The 23,133-nt window shown below is 37.1% G+C and overlaps 1 long non-coding RNA gene and 1 pseudogene across 1 annotated transcript in view; both read left to right on the top strand.

The window, feature by feature from the left end:
- The first annotated feature begins 2,041 nt into the window (after nt 1-2,041).
- Nucleotides 2,042-23,133, top strand: part of LOC138146005 (uncharacterized) — a 99,649-nt gene continuing 78,557 nt past the window's right edge. Inside the window, exon 1 of the long non-coding RNA XR_011164361.1 lies at nt 2,042-2,113. This is a non-coding gene — a long non-coding RNA (uncharacterized lncRNA). The remainder of the gene's footprint in view (nt 2,114-23,133) is intronic.
- Nucleotides 14,167-20,644, top strand: LOC138145475 (Krueppel-like factor 3; annotated as a pseudogene).

Below are 23,133 nucleotides of genomic sequence, written 5' to 3'. Positions count from 1 at the left end.
TGGTCCAGGGGCCTATTGAACAGAGAAGTGAAGCTCCCACAGTCACTCATAGAATTATCCCCATTGCCTGTATGTCAAAAGATATTAACACAGAGTAGAAATGAGAAAATTTCAGCATATTTGGCAATTAGGGCACTCATGGATAACTATGGAGATGATGATTTCATTTACATGATCAGGGAAGATATTAAGAAGCTGAAAAAAAATGACTGGAAAGAGAGAAAGAGAGAAAGTGAAGACAATATCTATGGGGAACTATGTGCAGTAATGCCATTCACACAATGTCTAGAGATCCAGAGCAAGGTCCCTGGCATGTTGAGTAAGCATGAAACAAAGATGCATTCCCAGAAGCATATTTGTGTGAAGTCATTTTATAGAGTTTTGTAGGATGAGAACATATGGATATTTATCATTGGAGTGGAGTAAACAAATGAATAGGAATCAGTTCTATTTGTAGTGAGCATTGAAGGTCAGTTCCCTTGGACAAAGAGAGTGCCATCACTGCCAGAGTCCATAGGGCTGCAGGAGATATAGGACATGAGTAATTCTTAAAGGGAAAACTTTTTTCCCCTAATGTCTTTGAGGAAATATCATGAGAAGAAGAGTATCAATGTGAATAATAATAATAATAACAATTAGCATTCATATGATGTCTACCATGTGGCAGGAATTATGATTAGTAATTTATAAATAGTCTTTCATTTATTCACAAAATGAAATTTGGAAAAAAAAATGCATCTGGTGATTGCAGAGAAAAGGTAATTCCAGTCGGAAAAAGTCTGAGACAAAGCTGCTAAGATGAATCTTCAGCAGCTGCCACCACTGATATAGCCATTGTCACTTCTGACTGTAGTAGGTCTGAGAAAGAGTAGATCTAGGGAAATGATTTCTAGAACTTTCCCCCAAATTCGAAAAGAGATAGAGAACAGTCATTCTTTAAGAGTACTGGAAATTTAATCTGAATTGGGGACTCAGTAGCTATATAAAAGAAAACATTATTGCTTTAAAATATTTTGCATGAATTTCGCAAAGTGGAACAAAAGACAGTATTCTGAAATTGAGGGCTGAGGAAAAAGAGTAAGTGTATTTCTTTCCCATGGTACTCCAGGAGTTGAATTATTTAACCTAATACAAAGAAACCTCACACAGACTCAGATACACAGAAGCACTGAAGCACTGTCTTGCTCGTACTTTCTCGTACTTTCAAGACAGCTTGTGTGTTAAACATTTCCTTAAATGGTAGCACCTCTACCCTAAGTGGTTTATTTTAATTGTTATCTTGTCCTTGGCATCTAACATTTAGGACATTGGAATCCCACAAAATCCCTCCATCCATCCATCCATCCATCCATCCATCCATCCATCCATCCATCCATCCATCCATCCATCCACCCATCTATCCATCCATCTGTCTATCTATCCGTCTATCTATCTATCTATCTATCTATCTATCTATCTATCTATCTATCATCTATCTATCTATCTATCTATCTATCTATCTATCTATCTATCTATCTATCTGTCATCTATCCATCTATCTAAAAAGATTTTTACTGTTATATTTTATTTTTATATCATTTACATGTTTTTATACATATCCTTACCATGTAGGGAGCCATCGCTTATAACAAAGTAATTTTTAATTAAATAATTAATTATTTTGTTTTCAACATTCATTTCCACAAGATTTTGAGTTCCAAATTTTTTCCCTATATCTCCCCTACCCCCTCCCAAGATGTCATGCATCCTGATTACCCTTTCCCCAGTCTTCCCTGCCTTCCATCAACCTCTCCTCCTATTATCCTCTTCCCTCTGTAATGGCAATCAAAGCAGTACTTTGCTGCTTTTTTCAACTCTTCAAGTGACTTTGAAATTTGCCTTTGAGTGTGTCAAGTCTTTGTTGGAAACAGTATATATTTGTGTTGCCTTAATAAGCCTAAGGGAGTTTGGAGGACATCCCTGCCCTTAATAGGCCTAAAAGTGTTCACATGCACCCCATTGTGGGAGGAGTTTGCCAAAAGATCAGAAGAGGAAAAGTGGAACAGGAAGGAGCAGAGCAGAGAAAATCCTGAGCACAAGCTGGGACCAAGCAGAACTGAGAGCAGAAATTCTTGTGAGTTCAGCAATCTTTCTTTTCTGTCTTTTTGTGTTGATGTTGCTTTGTCAGAATGAAGTATTGTGTCTGTTGAAAGAGGACTTACTTTTAATACAGATACCCTGAAAGAGGACTTTGTTCCTATTTATAGAAGTCCTGAAAGAGGGGTTAACTGCTGTTTACAGACGTCTTTGGACTTTACTGTTGAATTGTGTTTGATATCTCATACAGAGATTTGGTTGATTTGTGTTACTTTGTCAGACAGAATGTGAATTGAGATGATAGTGCTTGGCAATGCATGTAAATATCATTGTAGCTCTATTAAGCCTCATGTATAATTACTGTAAATATTGTTGTGTCTCTGTTAAGCTCTGTCTTGCTAGAAACAGAAACTTCAAAGGGCTTAGAGTGGGATAGTCCTGATAGGATGAGATACAGAACCAGAACAGAGAGCTGCCTTTGTGTGAATCCAGGTAATACCTGGGAGACCTGTGAATTCTGGCAATTGGAGGTGAATCCAGGCAAGGTCTGGGAGTGTAGAAGAGGAGTCATGGGCTATGGAACTCAACATCCAGTTAAGATGAAAGGAGACTCTACTTGAGTCTTCAGTGCTGCTGACTGATGATATTGTAACTCACTGTGACCTAGGGGTGGATGGTGCTTGTACTTTCTGCTACCCTTTAAGGATGATTACCCTTTAATGATGATTGGTCTAAGGATGATTGGAAGCCAGTCTCAAGTCAAGATGAAAGAAGACATTACTTGGGTACTCTATATTGATTGAGATTGTGCCTTACTGAATACCATGTTTATTTTAAGACTATGTGACCACCTTAGTAATAAGTCTTTATGTTATACTGTTGTGAATGTTGTGCTTTAGGTTCTTAAATGTTTTGCTTTACTTTATTGCTAAACAAGTTGAGGGTTCACCATATTATGTGACTAGATCCTTAACGTTATTCACAGCAGTAGTCCTCAGAAGAGCTGATTGTGATTGACTTTACACCCCCTTACTTTCTTTTAGTACTCTCTTACTTTTCAACTCTCCATTGCCTGTATATATTTCCCAGTTGCATGTAAAAAGAATTTTAACATTTGTTTTAAAAACTTTGAGTTCCAAATCTCTTCTTTCTTCCCTCCCCACCCACCCACTTGGAGAAGGCGAGCAATTGAATATAGGTTATGCATGTGTAGTTACACAAAACACTTCCATAATGATTATCTTGTGAAAGACTAACTACATTTCCCTCCATCCTATCACACCCCCAACTCATTCTATTTTCTCCTTTGACCCTATGCATTTCAAAAGTATTTCTTTCTGACTATACCCTGCTCCAACATGACCTCCCTTCTATTACCACCCTTCCCCTCTACTTTCCCGTAAGTTGGTAGGATATCCTATAGAATACTTTTCCTTTAAGATACCCAATTGAGTGCGAATGACAATGCCTCCCTAAGTCACATCTCATGAGATAAGTCTGACTCATTCTCTCTCACCTTGCCCATCTTCCCATCCACCGTAAAAGCTTTTTCTTGACTCTTTTATAGGAGATATTTTTCCACGTTTTTATTCCCTCCAACTACCCTAATATTGAGAAAGGTCTCATGAATTACAAATATCATCTTATCATGTAAGAACATAAAGAGTTCAAATTTAAGAAGCCCCTTATTTATCATTATTTTTATTTATTATTATTTTTAATAAGCCCTCTTTCTTGTTTACTTTTTCATGCTTCTCTTGATTCTTGTATTTAAAGGTCAAGTTTTCTATTCAGTTCTAGTCTTTGGAGCAAGAATGTTTGAAAGTCTTCTATTTCACTGAATGTCCACTCCACCCAAACTATTATACTCAGTTTTTTTGTGTAGGTGATTCTTGGTTTTAATCCTACCTCTTCCAACCTCCAGAATATCATATTCCAAGCCCTTTTATCTCTTAAACTAGAACGCGCTGTATCTTGTGTTATCCTGATTGTATTTCCACAATAGTCAAATTATTTCTTTCTGGCTGTTTGCGATATTTCTCCTTGACCTGAGAACTCTGGAATTTGATTATAATATTCCTAGGAGTTTTGCTTTTGGGATCCCTTTCAAGAGGTGATTGGCGCATTCTTTCAATATCTATTTCCTCCCCACCGCTCCCACTTTTAAAATATCAGGGCTGTTTTCTCTGATAATTTCTTTAAAAAATGGTGTCTAGGCTCTTTGATTGGGTTTCAAGCAGTTCAGTAATTTTTAAATTACCTCTCCTGGATCTATTTTCCAACTCAATGGTTTTTTCAATGAGCTATTTGTAATGGCAAACAAAGAAGTACTTAGAGACCTGTTTCAACTGAGTCTTGCCTGTGATTATATCAAATTTTTGTTAAGAAACAGAACTTGTAAGGGGCAGAGCCAAGATGGCGGAATAGAATCACAAACTTGGCATGAGTTCCCACTCCAATTACTTCCAATACATGTAAAAAAAGACTCTAAACAAACTTTAGAGCTACAAAACCCCTAAAGTGACAGAGATAAAAAAAACTCCATTGAAGGAAGCCTGGCAGGCAGACAGGAAGGGTCTATCACACTGATCTTGGAGCCAAGCACAGTCCCATGTGAGCCACAAGGTTCTGGCCCCAGGAAGGCCCCAACCACTGGCACCCAGACAAGACTTCAAGGGAGTGAATCATCATCAGCTGTAGCATTTTCTACACTTCTCAACCCATAAACTCCAAAGACAAAGGGAAAGGTCAGTGTGGAAGGCTGTTGGAATAGGGGGGACAGAAAAGAATGCGCTGGTCACCACTCCCATGGTGAAAAAGAGCAGAAGTGAGGTGGCTGTGCAGCTAACACAGCATGGCTGCCTAGCCTTTGGTGGTGGTACTGAGGTGTGTGGCCAGAGAGCAAGAACTTGTGGGAGCTGTAGAGAGGGCACACTCCTAATAGCTCAGGCAGCTGCAAAAATCCCAGAGATGTGAGACATAACTCTCTCCATTCTGGAAGCAGAGTTCTAGTGTGGAAAAGAGCTCAAAAGTCAAGTTATTGGCTGGCAATATGAACAAGAAACAGAAACACTAACACACCATAGAATCCATTTTTGGGGACAAAAGGGATTAAGGCATGGAGTAGGAGGAAAATGACAAAGTTAGAACTCCTGTATCAAAATCCTCCAAGAAAAATATGAATTGGTTACAGGCCATAGAGGAAATTAAGAAGGATTTTGAATATCAATTAAGAGAAGTGGAAGAAAAAATTGGAAAGAGAAATGAGACCGAGGCAAGAAAATCATGAAAAGAAAATCAACAGCCTTCTAAAGGAGACCAAAAAATACACTGAAGAAAATAACTCCTTAAAAAATAGAATAGCTCAAATGGCAAAATAGGTCCCAAAAAGGGGCAGCTAGGTGGTGCAGTAAATAGAACACCGCCCCTGGAATCAGGAGGACATGAGTTCAAATGTGACCTCAGACACTTAGCACAAAAAAAGCTACTCTTGTGACCTTGGGCAAATCACTTACCCCCAATTGCCCTCCAAAAAAGCAAAAAAAAAAAAAAAAAAAGCCAAAAAATACAAAAAGAAAAAGAATGCCTTAAAAAAAAGAAAAAAGCCTTAAAAAGACAAATTTGCCAGATGGAAAATTTAATTTCAAAAAGTCACTGAAGAGAATAACTCCTTCAAGATTAGATTGGAGCAAATGGAAGCTAATGACTTTATGAGAAATCAAGATACTATAAAACAGATCCAAACAAATGAAAAAATAGAAGACAATGTGAAATATTTCATTGGAAAAACCACTGACCTGAAATGTAGATCCAGGGGAGATAAAAAAAAAATTGACTACCTGAAACCCATCTTCAAAAAGAGAGCCTAAACACCATCTTTCATGAATTTATGAAGCAAAATTGCCCTGATATTCTAGAACCAGAGGGCAAAATAGAAATTGAAAGAATTACTCAACCGCCTCTTGAAAAAGATCTCAAAAAGAAAACTCCTAGGAATATTACAGACAAATTCGAGAGTTCCCAGGTCAAGGAAAAAAAAATACTGCAAGCAGTGTGTGTACACATACCTATGTATGTATGTATAGGAGGGTACATATGTGTATATGTGTGTACATGTATACATAGACAGTGGGTACAGGATGTATTGAATAAGAAGGGGTGATATCTAAAAAATAAATTTAAGAGGTGAGAGAGGAATTTATTGGGAGAAGGAGAAAGGGAAAGATAAGTTAGGGTAAAATAGCTCATATAAAAGAGGCAAGAGAAGATTGTTACAATGGAGGGGAAGAGCAGGAAGGTGAAATGGAATGGGACAACTTGATTCTCTTTGAATTTAGCTTAAGGAGGGAATAACATACAAACTCAGTTCGATTTATTACCCTACAAAAAGTAAGGCAGTAAGAGATAAGAAGGGGAGGTGATAGAAGGGAGGGAAGATTAGGGGAGAAGTTAGTTAGAAGCAAACATTTTTGAAAATGTTCAATGGAGAAAATAGAATAAGTGGGCGGCAGGATAGAATGGAGGGAAATACAGTTAGTCTTTCACAATATAACTACTATGAAAATGATTTGCATAACAACACATGTATAACCTGCATTGAATTGCTTATCTTCCCTGTGGGGGTGGGTGAGGAGGGAAGAAGAGAAAAATTCTGGAACTTAAAGTTTTAAAAACAAATGTTTAAAAGTGTGTTTTTACATGCAACTGGGAAATAAAATATGCAGGTAATGGAGTATAGGAACCCATTGTTTGTTATTAGAAAGTTAGGGGGGTTATTGGGGAGGGTATAAGCAACAACAGATTTCAGAAGGGGTATAGGCTTGGTATTTTGGGGTTGTTTGTAGGGGGAAAATGGGGAGAAAATATTGTAACTGGGAATCTTATGGAAATGAATGTTGAAAACTAAATATCAATCAATTAATCAATTAGTTAAATATTATTATTATTATTTAAAGAATGAAACAGAACTTGTGAAACCCACAGTAAGAAGGACTTGCCAAAGACAGGAACAGAAAAATGTAAGATATGGGCAGAACAGCGAGGAGCCAATACCCATAGAAAAGCAGAAACAAAAGTTTGGAGAGAGCTGAACTGAAAAGGGAAATCTCATGGTGGGCAACACTGTCTGTTCCATCTGTGCTGATTTGTATTTATAATCCTTTGTACAGAACCCTGGGATCTTACTGGAAGCCCTGAAAGAGGATTATCTTGTAGTCTCTTTTTAGAAGTCCTGGAGTATGTTTTCAGAGGTCCTGGGACTATACTGATGATTTGTGTTGAGTTCTCAGAACTTCTTTGTGGGTGAGTGTTGAGTTCCCAGACCTTCTTTGTGGGTCAATGTTGAATTCTCAGACCTTGTTTGTGGTCTGTGTTGATTTCACAAGAAGATAGTAAATTGATTTTGGTGTTGGCAATGTTTGTGAATGTTGTTTTGATTCCATTAAGCTTTTTATTCCTAGAAACAGAAACTGAAGGACTTTATGTGGACTGGACACTATGAGCTTTGATATGTAATGGGAGCTAGATGAGAAACTGGACAAGGAGATGCATGAGGAGCTGATAGCTGCTGGCCTTTCAATCCAGGTGACAGTTGGGTAGATTCAGAAAAGAGTTAGAAAAAAAAAAGAGAAAAAAAAAGAGTTCAGAAAAGAGCTAGACCCATGGAAGAGGAACCATGTATTTTGGGAGCCTGCTTCAAGCCAAGATGAAAAGACCTCTCCTTGGCTACTTAGTGTTGACTTAGAAGATCATAATTTACCTTGGCCTAGGGGTTGGAGAAGTTAGCACATTTACCTTTTATACCTTAAGGATGAGTTAAGGATTACCAGAAGCTAATCTGAAATCAAGAAGGAAGAAGTTTCTTTGACTGAGAGATCAAGACAATGTGAACTAGGGGTGGGAATACTTTGACCTTTGTACTTTGTGTCCCTTAAAGAGGCTTGCTTCTTTTTAAAATCTATTTTTATTTTTCTACATTCATTTTCACAAGATTTTGATTTATAATTTTCCCCATCTATCTATCCCCTCCCCCACCCCGAAATAACAATCACACTGAATACTGCTTCCCCCAATATGCTCTCCTTTCTATCTTCCCCCACTCTCCATCTGAGTTTCTACTAGTGAACGATGGATTTCTATACCCCAGTGCCTGTATATCTTATTTCCCAGTTGGATGTAAAAACATTTTTTTAACATTTGTTTTTGAAACTTTAATTTACAGATTCTTTCCCTTCTTCCTCATCACCAACACCTATTGGAAGATAAATGATTCGATATAGGTTGCACATATGTAGTTATGCAAAAGATTTCCATAGCAGATATATTGTGACAGACTAACTATATTTCCTTCCCTCCTATTCTGGCCCCCACTTATTCTATTTTCTACTTTGACCCTGTCCCTTTTAAAAAGTGTGTGCTTATAAGTACCTTTCCCCCAATCTGCCCTCCCTTCTATCAACCCCCCTCTTATCCCCTTCCCCCCTACTTTCCAGTAGGGTAACATAAACAATTAAGGATGTATATAATTCTATCCTTAAGCCAAATTCAATGAAGGTAATGTTGACTCATTCCCTTTTGCCTTCCTGTTATTCCTGTCCATTGTAACAGTTTTCTCTTGACTCTTTTATGAGATAATTTACCCTATTCAATCCCTCCCTATCTCCTTCTCTCATTATATTCCTCTGTCAATGTATACATGTACATGCACTCCCATATGCATTTATACACACATACAACCTCCTATAAAACATATGTGTGTGCATATTTCCTTCAACTATCCTCATACTGAGAAAAGTCACGTGAGTTACAATTATTATTTTTCCATGTAGGGATGCAAATTGTTCAACTTAAATAAATTCCTTACTATTTCTTTTTACTGGTTACCTTCTCATGCCTATTTTGCTTCTTTATTTGAAAATGAAATTTTCTGTTCAGCTCTGGATTTTCATCAGGAATGTTTGAAAGTCCTATATTTCATTGAATGATGATATTTTCCCCTGAAGCATTATACTTAGTGTTTCTGGGTAGGTGATTCTTGGTTTTAATCCTAGCTCATTTGACCTCCAGAATATCATATTCTAAACTCTTCGATCCCTTAATGTAGAAGCTGCTAGATCTTCTGTTATCCTGATTGTGTTTCCATAATACTCAAATTGTTTTTTCCTGGCTGCTTGTAATATTTTCTCCTTGACTTGAGGACTCTGGAATTTGGCTGTAATATTCCTAGGAGTTTTCTATTTGGGATCTTTTTCAAGAGGCTATTGGTTAATTCTTTCAATTTCTATTCTGCCCTCTGGTTCTAGAATATCAGAGCAGTTTTTCTTGAGAAATTCTTAAAGGATGATTTATTTCTAGGCTCTTTTTTGATCATGGCTTTCAGGTAGTACATTAATTTATAAATTATCTCTCCTGGATCTTTTTTTCCAGGTCAGTGGTTTTTCCAATGATATATTTCACATTGCCGTCACTTTCTCCATTTGTTTGGATATGTTTTATAGTATCTTGATTTATCATGAAGTCATTAGCTTCCATTTATTCCAATCTAAATTTGATGGAATTATTTCTTCAGTGAGTTTTTGAAATTTCTTTTCCATCTGGGTAATTTAGCTTTTTAAGGCATTCTTCTCCTAATTGGCTTTTTGGGCCTCTTTTGCCATTTTAGTTAGTATATTTTGAAAGAGTTATTTTTTTCAGTATTTTTTGGGTCTACTTTAGCAGGCTGTTGACTTTCTTTTCATGATTTTCTTCCCTCATTCTCATTTCTCTTCCCAATTTTTCCTCCACTTCTCTTACTTGATTTTCAAAATCCTTCTTAAGCTCCTCCATGGCCTGTATTCAGATCATATTTTTCTTGGAAGCTTTTGATGTGGGAGTTCTGACTTTGTTGTCTTCCTTCCTTTCCATGCTTTGATCCATTTTGTACCCCCCCCCCAAAAAAAAAAGATTGTATGGGCTGATAGTCCTTCCCCGCTTGCTCATCTTGCCAACCAGTTAATTGACTTTTGATCTCTTTGCCATGGTAGTACTCTGCTTCCAAGTGGAGAGCTTTGTCCCAAATTCCTGGGGTCTTCCCAAATATTGTCAGAGGTCTGAGGAGGGCACCCTCTCTATATACACCACACTGGCATTCTGGCATTTCTCACCCCAGGAGTACCACCCAAGACAGCAACCCAGATCTAAGCAGGTTAAAGTAAGAGAGATTACCCTCTGAATGGTCTTTTGCTCCACCTATGATCTGCAGGCCAGGAACTTCAGGGTTAACTGCACAGCAGCAGCTGCAGCTGCTGTGCCTCTACTACCTCTTGCCCCAGGGGCCATGGGCTGGACCATGCTTTTTGATCCTCCTGTTCCAGCAGAGTTCCCCATTAACCTTTTATTTTCTCTTTGTCAGTTATGGGTTGAAAAGTCTGGAAACCGCCTCAGCTGCTGGTGATTTACTCTCCTGAACTCTGCTCTCACCAGACTGCTGGTCTGGGCTGCCTTGGTTCTGGAACCGTGTGTCCCCCAAAGGGACTTTGCTTGGCTCACAGCTAAGATAGACCCTTCCTGTCACCTGCCAGGCTGACTTCAGCGGCAGATTTGTTTCTCTCTGTCACTTTGTGGGTTCTATAACTCTAAAATTTGTTTAGAGTTATATTTTATAGGTATTAAAAGTGGTTGTGGGGGGACCTCATGGAATTTCCTGCATCTACTCTGCCATCTTGGCTCTGTCCCCCCAGAGGCTTCTTCTTGAGGATAATTGAGATAAGGACTTATTGAATAATATTTTTTTTTGTTTAAAACTATGTGGCCACAATGATATGTTGTTATGGTATAGCACATTGTGAATGCTGTGCTTTGTTTTCTGTTAATGATTGGCTTTATTTTACTGCTGAATAGAAAGTTCACTATAATTTGTGATCAAAACCATCACAGCATCAGTCTTCTGCAGTGCTGTTCATGTTTGGCTTTACAGTATTTCACATTATCTTCTATTTTCCCATTCTTTTGTTTATTTGGTTTTTATTATTATTGTTTCTCATAAAGTTATTAGTTTCCTTATGCCCTAATCTAATTTTTAAGGCATTATTTTCTTCAGTGAGCTTTTGGAACTCCTTTTCCATTTGACCATTATTGCTTTTGAAGGCATTCTTCTTCTCATTTGCTTTTTGAAACTCTGGCAATTTGAGTTAGTCTATTTTAAAGTGTTAATTGCTTCAGTATTTTTTTGGATCTCCAGTAGGATTTTAACTTTTTTTTTATTATTTTCTTGCATCATTCTCATTTTCTTCCCATTTTTTCCTCTATATCTCTTAACTAATTTTCAAAATCCTTTTTGAGATCTTTTCCATGGCCTGCAACCAATTCATATTTTTTTTTCCCTATGAGGCTTTTGATGTAGGAGTTTTGACTTTGTTCTCTTCTTCTGTTTGCATGTTTTGATCTTCTTTGTCTCTAAAGTAAGATTCTATATTCTGATTTACTTTTATGCTGTTTGCTCATTTCCCCAGGTAAATGATTGACTTTCTAACTCTTTGTTAAGGTAGGAATCTGCTTTCAGTTTGGTTGGAGCTGTTTTGTATAGCTGCTTCCATAGATACTTCTATCTTCTTGTAAATTTTCAATTCTTCGAAGGCAGTATGATCAAAGTAGTGGTACTTACTCCTTTCCTGTCCTTTTTTATGGGTCTGTGAGTGACAACAAGAACCCTTTTCTACTTTGGAACTCTAAGGGGGATTCCCCTTCTACTGCTGCCAGAAACTCCACCACACCAGTACTCCTCTTCACCCTAGGATCATCACTCAATACTGCAACCCAGATCCAAGCAGGGCAAAGCCAGAGAATCTTTCTTAGCTGCAGAAAAGATATTCTTGCAATTTCCCTGTAACCAGTAACTGGATCCCCTCCTTGTCTGTGGCTCAGGAGCTCTGGAAGCAGCCACTGCTGCTTTTGCTTTCACCTTGCCTGCCACCAGACAAAACTCTCTCACATAGTTCCAACAGAGTTTTCCCACTGATTTGCTATGCTGTCTTTGATGTTTTAGGTAGAAAACTTTAGAAACTGCCACGGCTGCCAGTGATTTAGTCCCCTAAAGCCTGCTCTGCATCCCCTCTATGTCATCACATCCCAGGCTGGATTATGCTCCACTCCCAGTTCAGTGTGATAGATCCTTCCTGTTGACATACCAGGTTATCTTGGGCTGGGCATTTGTTTCATTTCACCATTTTGTAGGTTCTGCAGCTCTGGGATTTTATTAATTTTGTACATTTATTTGGAGGACTTTGAGGGAGAGATCAATCATGTCCCTGCTTTTACTCTGCCATCTTGTCTCCACCCCCAACAAAGCTTTTTCTTTTAAGAAAAAAGTAGAATATGAGAGAAAATATTGGAAATTGACAAAAACATATGCAAATATAGAAAATCTTTTTAGTGTTACACACTAATGGACACTAACTCTGGAAAGGACTGGGAAGAGTGTTTTCTCATATTTTTTCTTTGGAGCCAAGATTTTTATTTTAATTTCTATATATACTGTTGTTTTTGATTGTTGTTCTTTACATTGTTGGTGATATTCTTTTCCTGACTCTGGTTACTTCAAATTACATCAGCTCATATTAGTCTTTTTTCTATGGTATTACATTTAAATGGGCCCTTTTTGTGATTACCATCAGTGCCCATATTATCTTATTTTATGCTAGAGAGAAAGTCATGCCTCCTGGACCTTATCTGCAAATACCAGTATTATTGGGTAAAAACAGAGTAGGAAACAGGCAGTTATTTCTTCAAGAGAAGGTCAAGTTTCTCTTTTGTGGACTCTTTTTTTGGATATTGTAATGATGCTTTCAGATTAAACTTCATTTCCAGCTTATTACTCATCTTTTACTGGAACTTCAAGCCTTCATCTCTAAGTATCTAGGAGCTCAGAATCCACCACTAGCCACCCTCTTGCTTTAGCTTGGATTTAAGGAACCAAAATGTTAATAAATTATACTTTGATCTCATTTGTGCACTCTTTATTACATACCCTTTCTAAACTTTCCAGTCTTCTTATAATTTACTCTGTTCACAAGTACTATGTGATCCATTGAATTTGGCTTCTGTGATGATTTTTGAACAAGATATTCCATTTCCCCCAAGTATTAACAGACTGTTCCTTATGCCTGTGATTTTGTAATTCCTCATCTCTGCCTTCTGACTTCCTCCAAGTTTTAGCTAAACTCACACCTCCTACAAGAAATCTTTCCTGATCCACCTCAATGCTAATAACTTCCCTCTGTTAATTATCTCTAATTTATCCTGGATGTCTTTTGGGTCCATAATTGCTTGAATATTGTTCCTCAAATAAACTGTGAGATCCTTAAGAGCAGGAACTGTTTGTTTTTCTTTGCATCCCTGGTGTTTAACCGAGTGCTTGGAATATAGTAGGACCTTAATAATTGCTTGTTGAATGACTGAATGCTATATACTGAGCTTGACTATTTGACAGCTTTCTCTGAGCCACCTATTGATACAGCTGACCTTTCAAGAGCCAGTTAGTTCAAGCCAATACAAAAAGTCAATTGTAACCTTTGATTTATATCAAAACCAAGAGAACCATTTCCATGAGAAGTGATCTCCCTACTACAATCTCTAATTTAACTATTCTAATTGTTCTGCCTCCTTCCTTGGATCATTTGCCTCACATTCCACACACACACATACACACACACACACACACAGTTCAATCAAGCTAATAGTACTGATCAAACTTATTTTATCTTGAAAAGCTCTCTTGCCCTTTACCTCTATGACTTTTAGAACTTTTAGGTCCCCTTAAGTCTTAGTTGAAATATTGCCTTCAAGAAAGTCTTTACTAATTGCCCTAGCTGTTCGTTCTAACCCAGCCCTGAGAAATTTACTATGAATTCATTTTGTATATATTCTGTATTTCTTTATCCAAAAGCATGAGCATTGGAACAAATTGTTCTTATCCATCCATTTCTCCATTGGAAGTCTTCACATGTTTGGGGTAGATATTCTCTTAACTCTACAACATAGTTGAGGCCTGTTAGCTACTCTTAACCTGGTTTAGCCTATCTGCCTAGACAGTTTACAAAGGCTTGGCTGCTGCGCATGCTACAAGTTCTTGGAGATGGAGGTGAGGGTTGGTGGTAAATGGATACCTGAGGTGGGTGAGCAGCCCTGAAAGGGGTTGGCAATCCCTCACTGCAGAGGTGCTAGTGCTCCATGAAAACCTCATAACTGCGCCTCACTTAAATCCAATTCACACACAGGTGATCACCCCATGATGCTATGGGTCCTTTTTGAAAATGAAGGATGAACAACAAAAATACAAAAGATTGCATCTTCCCCCCTTCTGCCCCTTCCCCACTATCAGAAAGATACAAACGTTCTGATATTTCAGCCTATTTGATTTCTGTCTTTGTATCCCTAGTATCTAGCTAACTTAATGTGAAACTGAAGGGATCACTGGGGTTACTCAGTCACTTTAGCATATCCAAATTCCCCTCTACTTCACAAAAACAAACCAATGGATCGAAGCAGAGAAACCAATCATGTTCCTCCTCACAATAGGCTAATATCATTAACATTCTGACCTTCAATGAGAGATATCAGGGTGTAGATATTCCTCCAAGATGGCACATGCCCAACTGTTTTTGTTCCGAAGCTGGAGAAGCAGACAGGCTTTTCTGCTCCCTGGTGTTCATTGATTCAACATTGGTCATGATGGATGAAACACAGGGCAAGAAGTCAGGTCATTTAATATCAGATTTGCAAGCTGACTCCTGAAAACTCTTTCCTGGGTGACTTGTTTAAAAGTTTGGGAGGAAACTCCAGGGATAGCAGTGATGGATGAAAGATACACAGAGTGCAAGGTGATACTTTGTTCTCAATAAAAAGAGAAGGCAATTATTTGGTGGCCAGGACCCAAATCATTATCCACAACAAATATTTATTAAATGAAGGAAATTGTGCTAGAACTTGAGGTGTGTGTGTGGGGGGGAGGGGGGAAGGTGAAAGACAGTGTATTGGATTTTTAAGTGAGTGATTGTATATAGGTTCAGTTTAATATGGGGGCAGAATAGGTAGCTGTCCACATGTTGTGAATTAAATTCAACTAAATTCACATACGTTTATCAAGTTCCTGCTCTGTGACAAGTTCTGTGGTAGGTGCTAGGAATAAAAAATTACAACAAAGTAGTCTCTGTTCTCATGAAGCTTATGTTCTTTGAGAATAGGAAGTCGATATACACTTTATACAGACCCAATCTCAGAAAAGAAGTGGGATTATGAGGTATGAATTAGCCCCTCTAGTAAAGTAAGAAAGAATCAACACTATTGGAAGACAAATGGTAGAACACAATTTCACGTGAATTTTGAAAAGCCAGTTCATGGATTCATGGAAAGAGCTTGGAAAAAGGAAACCATCTCCTCAAGAGACATGAAGAAGTCAAATGGAAATGAAGAAGTGGGAGCCTGAGGAAGCTACATGGAGATTAGACAATATCAGAGTAGACTAAAGAAAATGCCACAAAAAAGCAGGGATCTAGAAGACTTTGTGAGAAGATTGGCCATAAGAAATATTGAAACAAAACTTCTCTAAAATCCTGCCAGGTGGCATATTTCAAGAAGCAAAGCCTCTATCTCTTGACTACCTTTGGGTTTACTCATGGAAGACTTGAACTTCCATGAAAACTGCTTAGTTTTCTTTGTTTTATTTTAAATATTCATTTTGAATTTATAGAAGAAGTTTTTAATTATAGTTTTTAATTATAGAAGAAGTTTTAATTATAGACCTTTCACACATTGAACTTAAAGGAAATAAAAAGGTAATTTAGGAAATAGTATCTGAAAAGTAGTGGGAAAGAAGATACAACCCTGAGGTGTTTTTTTCAGGTTGCTGTCTCTGAATGGGAGTTCAGAGCTACAAAATAAACACATAATTCTAAAGATCTTGAAGTAATTTTTTAGCAAAGATAAACAATACATGTACTGGGACATCCACCTGGAAGGACAGGTCAATAGTAAGATTGGCAGGACCAATAGCAGCAGTTGAAGAATTCTTTTTACTTCATATTATTCGACAGCTGCAATAAGAGGTGTTACATCTGGGAATATTCTTTACTCTTTTGGGCGATCCAGGAATGCCCTGGAAGTCAGATTTTGATTTATAATGGGGGAAAAACCATTTAGCACAGTGGTCCTGACATGTAAAGGAGAAGCTACGATATGTTCTCCCCTTCTAGGGCAGTCACAAATTCTTCCTCTGTTCACAGTGGTATTTTATACATTTATATGTATATGTGTATGTGTATATATCTGTACACACATATGTAAATATGTGCATGTACACATTTGTATTTGCATGTATACATGTATCTGCCTATGTCTACATACATGTGTGTATATGTGTATACACACATTTGGTATTTTATATTCACTCAGTTATTTGTAAAATTATTTTTAACATTCATTTTTTAAATTCTGAGTTCTAAATGCTCTCCCTTCAACTCTCACTACCCTCACCCACATTGAAAAGGTAAGCAATTTGATATAGGCTATACATATGTAATCATGCAAATTATGTCCACTCTTGTCATGTGGGAAAAAAAAATCTACCAAAAAATGAAGTTAAAAAATATGCTTCAATTTAGACTCCATCCATTCTTTCTCTGGGGATAAATAGCATTTTCATCATATATCCTTCAGAGTTGTCTTGGACTATTGTATTTCTGAGAATAGCTAAATCATTCACAGCTGATCGTCAAACAGCATAGCTGTTACTTTGTACATGGCACATTACACTTTGTATCAGTTCATGTAAGTCTTTCCAGATTTTTCTGACAGCACCTTGTTCCCCATTCTTATAGTGCAATGGCATTCCATCATAATCACATACTGCAATTTGTTCACCTATTCTCCAATTGATGAACATCCCCTCAATTTCTAAATCTTTTCCCCTAGAAAAGACTTGCTATAAATATTTTTTGTACATATTGGTTCATTTCCTTTTTAAATCTCTTTTGGGATACAGACATAGTAGTCATATTGTTAGGCCAAAGGGTATGCATGATATTATAGTACTTTGGGTATTATACCAAATTGCATTACAGAAGGGTTAAATTATTTCACAAATCCACCAACAGTACATTAATGTCCCCCTTTTCTACATCCTTTACAACATTTGCTAGTTTCATTTTCTATTCTATTAGACCATCTAATAAGTTTGAGACATTACTTCAGAATTTTTTAAATTTGCATTTTTCCAACCAATAGTGAGATACAACACTTTTTCATATGGCCATAGATAACTCTTAATTTTTTCATGTGAAAACTGTTCGTATTTTTTTGATCATTTATCAGTTGTGTAATGGCTCTCATTTTTATAAATTTTACTCAGTTCTCTGAGAAAAGAGAAGAGAAACTTGTGTCATTTTTTTTCAGTTACTATTGCTAAATGTATTTTTCTCCATCCTATTCCCCATATTTATTCTATTCTCTCCCTCCCTTCACCTTGTCCCTTCTGAAAAGTGTTTGGCTTCTGATCACCACTCCACCAATTTGCCCTCCCTTATATGACTACCCTCCCTTTTCTTATCCTCTTCCCCTCCTACTTTCCTGTAGGGTAAGATAAATTTCTGTACTTAATTGACTGTGTAAATTATTCCCTCTTCGAGTCAAGTCTGATTAGAGTAAGGTTCACCCATTATCCCTCACCTCCTCCATCTTCCTCTTCACTGTAAAAGATTTTTCTTGGTTCTTTATATGTGAGATAATTTGCTCCATTCTGTCTCTTCATTTCCATTTCTCTCAGCACATATCTCTCTCACTTCTTAATTTTATTTTTGTAGATATCATCCCTTCATATTCAACTCATACCTGTGTCCTCTGTCTATATTTACATATCTATCTGTACGTATGTATGTATGTGTCTATTTTATTCCATTCAACTGCCCTGATAATGAGAAAGGTCTTATTATTTACATATATTATCTTCCCATGTACTGATGGAAACAGTTTAACCTTTTAAAGTCTCTCATGTTTTCTCTTTCCCATTTCCATTTTTAGGCTTTTCTTTTATACTGTGTTTGAAATTCAAATTTTCTGTTCAGCTCTAGTCTTTTCATCAAGAAAGTTTGAGAGGAGAGAGAGGGCATCAGAAAGGAGACAGAATGGAAAAGTTTGTTTAGTGGATCATTGTATTTAATCTGAAATTAAATAATTAACCATTATCTCCATTTAAGACATTTAAATGAAAAAAAAAAAACTGTCTTAATTTATGAAGAGCAAATACTCCCAAAATGTTTCATATGGTTTTTAGTTTCATGCAAACAGTCGAGATTTTTGTTTTTTGAAGATAGTAAGTCACAGAAGTAAAATTAATTTCCAAGTACCTATAAGCTCTTTTCCATTGTAATGTTGGAAAGAGGGACTGACTTAAGATGATCTTTGGGTTGGGAGATCCTCCTCCTAATTCCATGGAAACTAGATTGAAAGAAACTTGGGACTTTTACATTCTTTGGCAGTCAGCCTTGTGACCTAGGGAAGAAAGTATAAGCCGTTTTTTATAGACAAAACACAAGAACATCTTAGAGGATTTAACTAGAAAAATACTAATGTTTGACCCTGTCCCTGTTAAACAAAAGGCAATGGATACTTTCTTTCTTTCCTATCCACCTAACTTCATGGAACACACAATTTCAAACAAGTATAGTGTCATTTATTGTGCCCCAATCATGTTACACAATAAATTCTACCCAACCACGCAAGGCTTTAGTTCTAATGGAATCCAGAGGAAACCAGTTTTTCTCACAGTGAAGAAATGAAGTTCCAACCATTGGCTAAGTTCACCTTCCCCACTAAAATTTCAGACTTCTCGTAGGCAAGTCTCACCTGAATTAACTATGCCTTTGCCCAGTCCACCTATTAAATAGTTTAGCCCAACTCTGTCTGGTGTAGAGCGATTCAGCATGTCATTGTCAATCCCTCCAGTGATGGCAGGTATTCCTAGACATGATATTAGAAGCTCTGGAATCCTTCCAGTGTTATGCAACCTATGTCTTTCCTGTACACAAGTCACCTTCAGCAGCCTGTAATGGTCTCTACTATTCTAGCAGATCAATTGCAAAATACAAGTAGCATGCAAGTACCCATAATTGAATCATATGAGAAGCCTATTTTATTTATTTTTAAAATTAATTTATTTTTTAGTTTTCAACATTCATTTCAACAAGATGTTGAGTTCTGAATTTTCTCCCCATCTCTCCCCCCCCACAACCCAAGATGGCATGCATTCTTATTACCCCTTCCCCCAGTCTGCCCTTCCTTTTATCATCCTTCTCTTATCCCATTTTCCCTTATTTTTCTGTAGGGCTACACAGAGTTCTATGCCCGATTGCCTGTATATCTTACTTTCCAGGTGCAGGTAAATGCAATTGTTAACATTTGTTTTTAAAACTTTGAGTTCCAAATTCTCTCCTTTCTTCTCTCCTCACCCATCCTCATTGAGAAGGGTAGCAATTCCATACAGGTTTTACATGTGTAGCTATGGAAAACAATTCCATTACAGACATGTTGTGAAAGACTAACTGTGTTTCTGTTCATTCTTTCCCGGCCCCACTTATTTTATTTTCTTCTTTGACCCTGTCCTTTTTCAACAGTGAATATTTATATTATTCCCTAATTAAGCCAAATCCGATTACTGTAAGGTTTACTCATTTCTTATCACCTCCTTCCCTTTCCCGGCACTGGGAAACCTTTTTTCTTATATCTTTTATGTGAGATAATTTACCCCCATTCTATCTCACTTTATCCTTCTTCCATTATATTCCTCTTTCACCACTTAATTTTATATTTTTAGATATCATCCCTTCATATTCAACTCACCCTGTGCTATCTCTCTCTCTCTCTCTTTTTCTCTGTCTCTCTATGTCTCTATCTATTTCCTCCAACTACCGTAATACTGAGAAAGATCTCACAAGTTACACATATCATCTTTCCATGTAGGAAGATAAATAGTTCAACTTTAATAAGTCCTTTGTGATTGCTCTATCCTGTTTACCTTTTCAGGCTTCTTTTCATTCTTCCATGTGAAAGTTAAATTTTCTATTTATCTCCCGTCTATTTTACAGGAAAAAAAAAATAGAGTCTGGAATTGGACCACAGAGGACAGATTATTATCCTGAAGAAATGTTACCCCCCCCACTGATGAATTCAGTATGTCCTTCACAAGTTGCAATGTTGCAAAACAAGCACCTTTCAGTCATAGTACAGCGTGTAAAGAGACCCTTACCTGTGGAGTTTCTAAATATGCAAAGAAACGCAGGATACACAGATGGGATTGTGAGGGATATAATAAGGTCTACAGCAAGAGCTCTCACTTGAAAGCCCAAAAAAGCACACATACAGGAGAAAAACACTACGAATGAATATGGGAGGCATGTATGTGGACATTTACTTTGTCTGATGAACTAACAAGGCACTTTTGAAAACCGACTAGGAGTAAACTTTCCAGTGCCCAGACTCTGACCGAAGTATCTTTCACTCTGATCACATTGCTTCACATAGGAAACCCCACATGATAGTCTGAACGAGTCCATTTCCTAGATCAACTCCCTTTTCTCCCACCTCTGGTCATCTTCCTCCATTTCTCTAACTCATTTTTTCACATGTACATTTTCATTTTGATTCAGCTGGTGTGCATCACTGATTTTATAATTTAATAACTTCTGTATGATGAATAATAGTTATTTAACCCTCATTTCTCGTCACCATGGGCCTGATCTAAAGAATGTGAACACGTTTCCTCCCTCGACTTCCCTCCTCCCCCAGGATGCTAAGCAAACCCTTCATATAGACATGTTTAATGTTCTGCAAAAAAGAGAATACATAAATTAACGCAGTAATTTGTTGGTTTCTCCATGTATCCAGTCATCATATATTGACAAATCAGTAAATTTCTTAGAAATACAAAAAAGAAAAGAATTCTTGAAAGTACTTTGTTTCATTGAATATCATTTTTTCTCTTTTCTGATGGACAAATGATTCTTGGTCGTAATACCAGCTCCTTTGCCCTCTGAAATATCACATTTACAGTCGTCTGATTCTTTAACATAGAAACTGCTGAATCATGTGTTATCTTTGCTTTGGCCCCCAAATTGCTGCTTATTTCTGGCTGATTGCAATAATTTCTCCATTTCTCCTTGACCTGGGAGCTCTGAAATTTGGCTATACTATTCCTAGTAGTTTTCTTTTTTTATTTTGGGATCTCTTTTGGTAGTTGTTTGATGATTTTTTAAATTTATATTTTAACCTTTGATTCTACAATATCAGGGAAGTTTTCCTTGATAATTTCTTGGAATATGATGTCCATGCTCTTTTTTAACCACAGGTTACATGTAGTCCAATAATAAAAAAAAATATTTCTCCTGCATCAATTTTCTATGTCAGTTGTTTTTCCAATGAGATACTCCACATTTTCTTCTATTATTTCATTATTTTCTTTTTTCTTGATTTCTCATGAATTAACTAGGTTCCTGTTGCTCAATTCTAATTTTTCAGGGATTATTTTCTTCAGTGAGCTTTTGTACATCCTTTTCCATTTGGCCAAATCTACTTTTCAATGCATTACTGTATCTTCTCATTGTCAAAATTTATCTGCCCTAAGCCCATTTCAAGATCACTTACAAATATTGTGATGTCCACAATGTTGTTATTTGTAATTCTAAGGCTTCTTTCTCCACTTTTTCACTCCATTCTTACATTTCTAGCTTTCTCTTGATTATATCCTCCTCTCCTACCTCTCCCATCATTATCAAAACGTGCTCTTGGGGTGGACAGGTAGCAGAGGAAGAGCCCCGACCCCAGAGTCTGGATAACCTGGGATCAAATCTGGGTTCTTATACTTAGCACCACACCCAGAAATAACTGGCTTTGTAACCTTGACCAAGTTAATTAACCCCAATGGCTAAAAAAAAATGCTCTCAGGAAAAACTCTGCCATTAGTCATTTGTATAAATGAATCAATCAATTAATAAACATTTATTAAGTAGCCACTTTGCATCAAGCATTATGCCTAGCTCTGGATATGCCAAAAGAAGCAAAAGACAACCCTTGTCCCACCAAGACTCATAATCTAATGGGAAAGACAACATGTAACCAATATATACAAAGCAAGCTATGTACAGGATAAATAGAAAAAATAATTAAAAGGTAAGGAAATAGAATTAAGAGGGTTTGGGAAAGGCTGACAGTAAATAATGAGATTTTAATTACCACTTTAGTTGAAACTTAAAGGAGTCAAGGGAGATTAGTAGGCAGAGCAGAAGATGGAAAATATTCCAGGCATGGTGGTGGTGGTGGGAGGTAGCCAGAAAAAAATCCTGGAACATAGAGAAAAACTCTGTTAAATTAATGTAAGTAATTTTCTCTCTTAGTGGATATTTTCATTTTTATAGAGCACTCTCTTTAGAAAAAGAAAAAAAATTATTTCCAGTTGGAGGAATTTCAAATGTTAACTACAAAGTCAGGCAATAGGCTTGAACAGTGGAGACTTCCTGATATGGTTGAAATCCTACTGTGTGGGTATGAATATTTTAGCCAAGTGTAAAACTAGTCTAGGAGTATTCTATTTTCTATATCCCCCACATCCCCTGTGCTTGGCTAATGAACTTATCTGTGTTAATGGATTCACAGTTCAGGTGTTATATGTTCAAACTGGATCATTTTGCATAAACCACCCAAACCTAAACACATGAGCAATGGTAAGAATTCTGAGCACGGTGTTGGATTGGACATTGATGAGGAAGTATGCTACAGGGGAAGGGGTACTGGGCTTCAGGTCAAGAAACTTGAATTTGATTCCTTGGTGTGATAGAAATTATGAATTTTGGGGTAAACTATTTGACATATATCAATCTCCGTTTTGTCATCTGTAAAATGATGATATTATTTCTTTTTTTACAGCAATTGGGGGTAAGTAACTTGCTCAAGGTTACACGGCCAGTTATTTTTGTGTGGGTGCCTAGTATCTGAGGCCAGAACTGATCCTGGGTCTCCCTATGCCGGGGCCAATGGTCT

Source organism: Petaurus breviceps, unplaced genomic scaffold, assembly GCF_028583685.1.
Source record: "Petaurus breviceps papuanus isolate PSGF00001 unplaced genomic scaffold, PetGlider_PUasm1.0 139, whole genome shotgun sequence".
Taxonomy (NCBI): domain Eukaryota; kingdom Metazoa; phylum Chordata; class Mammalia; order Diprotodontia; family Petauridae; genus Petaurus; species Petaurus breviceps.
Note: the sequence above shows the minus strand (reverse complement) of the source record. Positions and strands in the feature narration are given on the sequence as shown.